The following is a 5,929-nucleotide window of genomic DNA, read 5'->3' as shown; positions in this document are numbered from 1 at the left end:
AAAGAGCTCTGCACCCCACTCCTTATCTCTGTTTGAAGCTAATGGCTGATGTTGACATTCACCAGTGTGAGCATAGCGCACACACACACACAAATCCTCAAATGACTTGTAGCATCATGGATGATGTAGTTAACCTAGCGATACAGAATACATGGAATTTAAAATGAATTCCTATCTCTGATTCTGCTGTATTAGATTCTTTTTAAAAATTAAATGACCATTGTATACAGAAGGATTATAATACTGCAAAAAGCTTTTTTTAAAGACTTACATGGTGTACTATTACGCTCAGTTCCAACTCCTTATTTTTATTCTAGCACTCCACTAGAGGAGCCTTGTGCGAGTGACTGTTCAGAATGTTCTTTATTTACCGTTTAACCCCCTCCTCTCTACCGTCAGGCCAGTTTTCTTCTGATTGGCTGACTCTCATAAACAGTAAGTTTTAACAGCAGGTAGCTGGGTTTCTGTTCCTCAGAGCCTGAGCTCTGTGCCCGGCATGATCTTGTTATGGATGACCAATCACACTGACACAGCTAGACAGAGCCAAGAGGAGAAAAACTGTCTGAAACTGAGCATTTAAAACAGTCTAAAGAACAAGCTGTTAGCTCACAGAGAAAACTTGCACATTAACCATGAGAATCAACAACTATAACAGCATATATAATAGAAAATAATAATGTAACACACGATACTTTGCCACTACTGAATGTAGAGAAAGTTAGGATCTTAGGCTTATGGTCTCTAGGAATCGACTAAGGAGCGAATGACACACAGCTAAAAGAACAGTCAACATTTATTCAAAACAAAACCAAAAACAGTCATTCAACAGTTCACAACAGTTCCAATTGTCCATATTTGTCAGTCTGTGTATTCAGTTTTAGAGTTCAGAGTTCAGTGTTCAGAGTTCTTTTCAGTCTTTTCAGTTCAGGTGTGTGAGTGTGTGTGTATAGTGTTAATGTTAGTAGTACTACCCGGGTAGTGTATTGTTCTGAGATCTCATAAGCTTATCTGTCAAGAAGTAACGCAGTTGTCACTTCTAAGTAGGCTGGAAATCTTTCCTGCATCGCAGCTGGGGATCCGGAATCCTGGCTCGCAACTTTAGACTCCAACAAAAAAACCAACCTGCACAGGGCAGTGAACATATTTTACATGAATATCATATAACAACTTAATCAACACTAGTGACCAAATGTCTCTCACTCTTTGTATATAACGACTTAATGCAATCAATAATAAAATTAATCAAAGAACCTTAAAACAATTTCCACATCATACAAATTTAACTCAAATCTCATATTTTGTGAACAGCAGTCACATCAATCCAATGAATTGAGAGAATGTACATTACTGATGCACGAGGAAAGTGCAAAACGTGGTCGCAGTACTATTTAGCCAAAGACTGCTCATATTTATCATCTCATTACAATAAATAAAACTTACCTACTAGCTTCCAAAGAAATATTTCCGATTGGCTTAAAACATTCACAAGTGAAGAAATAAAAAGATAATACAGCACTTAAAAGGAACACATGAAATTTACATTATACTGAGCTAACGATTAGCTTGCTATGCTAGCGCAGTTAGTCAACTCACCGGAAATGAACAAAAAACACAAAAACAGAGGTACATCAGCATCAACAAAAAGTGTCCGCGTTTCCCAACAAGCGGAAAAGTAAAATCCAATTTGTGTCTTCACACACAATCCTTGTTCAAGAAAAAGGTTAAGGAAAAACTCTGAGTAGCTCCGACCAGCATACGTAGCCTTAGCGCTATTCTCCTTCTCTATAGTTCTCAACTCAAGTTCACAAGCACTAAACAATCTCATAGTGCCACCTACTGACATTCTTGGGGAACAGCAGTTCATTTTCATGAGGCAGATTTTAGGTGGGTTACATCCCTCCCCCCCTAAATGGGCATGCATCCCTGCATGACAGCAGTCACTTTAAATGGTTTTTACTCTACCAACACATGGGGAAGGGTTTGAGTCAAGGGCATGTGAAAAAACCTGATCAAGACTGTTTAAAAGAGAATGCATCACTAATGTTAAGGGATTTCCCAAGGTGTTGTAGGTTAGTCTGCTAGGTTCAGTGCTGTTCCTAGTTGACCGCCTGATTTCTCTTGTTTCTGGAGGTTTTTCATCTTTAGCAACTTCTGCCTCCAATCCATATCTATCACTCCCCTCTTTTCCATCCGACAACCCGGTTGTTTCAGTTTGGTACTGCACCTGAGTTACGTCAATAACCTTTTCCAAAGGTTCAACATCATTTTCTGTAGCTGGATCTATATCAGCACATGAATCATGAACAGATGAATATTCCTCATTAACAATAACACCTGTTTCTTTCATTGGAGGGTCATTTCCACTAGAACCTTGAAGTGAACCATCGCCCTCATCCAGCTCCACGGGTGCAGAATGAAACTCCTTTACTGCAGGGTTTAGATCAGACTCGTCCCGGTCCACACTTTGTTCTGACACAGACTCAGTTGCTTTGGGGATTTCACTGACAGTAATGAAAGCCGGGTAATTGACTTCTTCGTAAACTACTGGAAAGTCATAATCCACAATGTCATTATCACCCAGATAATGATAGTCTCCTTCAACTTCAGAAAATGGATTCTCTTTGGAGGTGTCGCCTTTGGGTGTCTCTTTCTCTTGGCTTCCATGACTGGGTTCGATTGGCGCTGAGCATGACAGAAACCCACACGGTAACAGTAAGTCTCTATGCAGTGTCCTCTCAGGCCCATCTGACTTGAGTGGAGCAACAACATATACAGGAGAGTCATTGAGCTGTTTTACAACTTTGTAGACCGTCTGACTCCATCTGTCAGCTAGTTTGTGTTTCCCTCGTATTCCAACATTCTTGACAAGAACACGATCTCCAACCTCCAAGGTGGATTCTCTCACTTTTAGATCATATCTTGACTTATTGCGTAGGGCAGCTTTCTCGCTATGTTCCACAGCAAGTTTGTAACTTTCCTGTAGGCTTTCCCTGAGCTTCTTCACATATTCACTGTGAGTTACACTGTCCTGCCTACTCACATTAAGTCCAAAAGCCACATCAATTGGAAGATTTGGCTGTCTCCCAAACATGAGCTGATAGGGTGAATACCCAGTTGTGTCATTTTTTGTGCAATTGTAGGCGTGAGCCAATGGCTGCACATGATCACGCCATTTTAGTTTGTCGTCTTCTTGGAGTGTTCCAAGCATCCCTAGCAGTGTACGGTTAAACCGTTCTACTGGATTACCACAGGGATGATAGGGGGTTGTTCTTGATTTTTTTATGCCTAACATTTGGCATAAGTTTTTGATGACTGCAGATTCAAAATTACGGCCCTGATCACTATGCAACCGCTCTGGTATGCCATAGTGAATGATGAATTTGTCCCACAGGGCCTTGGCAACGGTCTTTTCCTTCTGGTCTGGAGTTGGCACTGCAACAGCAAACTTCGTAAAGTGATCCGTTATCACCAGAATATTCTTTGTTCCTCGGCTATCAGGTTCTAGAGACAAATAGTCCATGCACACCAACTCAAGTGGTCGACTGGTTTTAATATTTACCAGTGGGGCAGATTTCTCAGCTCTAGCCTTGCAGCGGATGCACCTTTCACATGTTCTGATTTTCATTTCAACATCTAGGAACATTCGGGGCCAAAAGAAACGTGTTCTCACAAGGTCAACAGTTCTTTCCAATCCCATGTGACCTACTGCATCATGAAGACTTTCAAGAGCTACTTCCCTGTACTCCTTCGGAAGCACTAGTTGAAAAAGAGTCTGGCCCTGGCTCACTCGTTTCCGGTACAAGACATTATCTATTAGGGACAACTGATCCTGTACTCTTAACATGAGTTGGACTTCCCTTTCCTCCTTTTGCCTAAGACGATAGGAAAGGCGTTTTCCTGTATGGACAAGGTCTATGACTCTGCTTATTATAGGGTCACGCCTTTGTTCTGCAGCCCAATCTTGTTGGGAGAGTTGAGGAAGAGTGCTAGTACCAGTCAGAATGTCGGCTTGAACAAACTCGTCAGGTATCGCACTTGCATCCACTGCCAAACACTCCACTGCAGCAGGTAAGTAGTGGCAGTAGTGGTAAGTAGTGTCAGGAGATATGTGTACTTGATGCTTCTCGCATACAGCTTTTAGAGCATCCTTTGGAAATGTTGCACTATTTCCCTCTTCCGTAAACTTTGCAATGAATTGCTTTACTCTCTCATCCTCAGCAGTTGTACTGTCATCAGTTTCAACAGAAACATGCGGCCGTCTCGATAATCCATCCGCATCCTGATTTCTTTTTCCGGCTCTGTACTGTATGTTGAAATTGAAATTCGACAAAGCAGCAAGCCATTGATGTCCAGTTGCATCAAGTTTAGCAGATGTTAACACGTAGGTCAGTGGGTTATTGTCAGTCATGACAGTGAAGTCAGCTCCATACAAATAATCAGCAAACTTGTCAGTAACTGCCCACTTCAACGCAAGAAATTCAAGTTTGTGAGTGGGGTACCTTCTTTCACAGTTAGACAGCCCTCTGCTAGCATAGGCAATGACTCTTAACCGACCATCTTCTTCCTGGTATAGGGCTGCACCAAGTCCATGTGAACTGGCATCGGTGTGTAAAACATAGGCTTTTCTGGGGTCAGCAAACCCAAGCACTGGTGCAGATGTCAACTTCTCAATGAGGGTCGTGAAAGCTTCCTCACATGAGGGAGTCCATTTCTCATTAAAAGGACTGTTCAAGTCGCCGTTTGACGGTGATTTGTGGTGTTTCAGCTTCCTGGCAGGGACATAACCAGCTGTCAAATCATTCAATGGCCTAGCAATTTTAGAATAGTCTTTGACAAACCTGCGATAATAGCCAGTGAAGCCTAAAAATGACTTCAGTTCTGACAGGTTTGTGGGTCTGGGCCATGTGGTGAGGGCAGATATTTTATCAGGATCAGTCTTCACTCCCTGTTCTGAGACAATGTGTCCTAAATACCTCACTGACTTTTGGAAAAAGTGACATTTCTCAGGTGAAAGTTTGAGACCAAATTCTTTTAGTCTGTTCAGAACTCACAGGAGCCTTTCTTCATGTTCCTCCAAAGTATTGGAGAACACTATAAGATCATCAAGAAAGACCAGTACTTCCTTGAGGTTCATGGAGCCCATGCATTTCTCCATAACTCTTTGAAAAGTGCTTGGAGCATTAGTGACTCCTTGGGGCATCCTGTTGAATTCCCAAAACCCCATGGGTGTGACAAAAGCCGTCTTGTGTTTATCCTCTTCTTCCACCTCTACCTGGTAATATCCAGACTTTAAATCCATAACAGAAAACCATTTGGATCCTGACAGAGCTGTAAATGCCTCTTCTATATTGGGCAAGGCATAAGCGTCTTTGATCGTCTGGTTGTTCAACTTTCTGTAATCCACACAAAGGCGGATCTGCCCATTTTTCTTTTTCACAACTACAATTGGTGAAGCAAATGGACTCTCGGACTCTCTAATAATGTTGCTGTTGCACAGCTGCTCCAAATGAAGGCGGACAGCTTCATAATCAGAGGGATGAATGGGCTTTGGCCTTTGTTTAAAAGGCGTTGGATCAGAGAGCCGAATCTTATGTCTCACCACTGTGGTGTGACCATAATCAAGTTCACCCCTAGCAAAAACATCAGACACGGAATTCAGCTTCTCGGCGATCCTGTCTTTCCACTCGTTTGACAGGGGTGAGTCACCAAAATCGAACTGGATTTTGTCACTTGGTTGTACTTCGTGGGTGGTGTAACACTGAGCATGTTTCTGCTCTGAACTTCCAGTTCGATTCATACATTCAGACCTCGCAGGAGAAACTGAAAGTGGGACAGATATCGCTGCCAAAGGACGGTGAGCTGGCAGAATGATATCATGCGTTGTCTAATTTTTTAGGAGAATGGGAACTTTGAAGGATGTCTGTCGTGG

The 5,929-nt window shown here is 42.3% G+C and overlaps 1 long non-coding RNA gene across 1 annotated transcript; it reads right to left on the bottom strand.

The window, feature by feature from the left end:
- Positions 1-775: 775 nt before the first annotated feature.
- LOC145429282 (uncharacterized) lies at positions 776-1,786 on the bottom strand. The gene is made up of 2 exons (XR_013909524.1): positions 1,594-1,786; positions 776-1,122 (listed from the first exon to the last, which is right to left on the bottom strand). It is a non-coding gene; the product is annotated as an uncharacterized LOC145429282 (long non-coding RNA).
- Between the last annotated feature and the right edge of the window lie 4,143 nt (positions 1,787-5,929).

The sequence above is a fragment of the Astatotilapia calliptera genome, chromosome 6, assembly GCF_964374335.1.
Source record: "Astatotilapia calliptera chromosome 6, fAstCal68.1, whole genome shotgun sequence".
NCBI lineage: Eukaryota > Metazoa > Chordata > Actinopteri > Cichliformes > Cichlidae > Astatotilapia > Astatotilapia calliptera.
The sequence above is the reverse complement of the archived record's forward strand: the minus strand, read 5'-3'. Positions and strand labels throughout refer to the sequence as shown.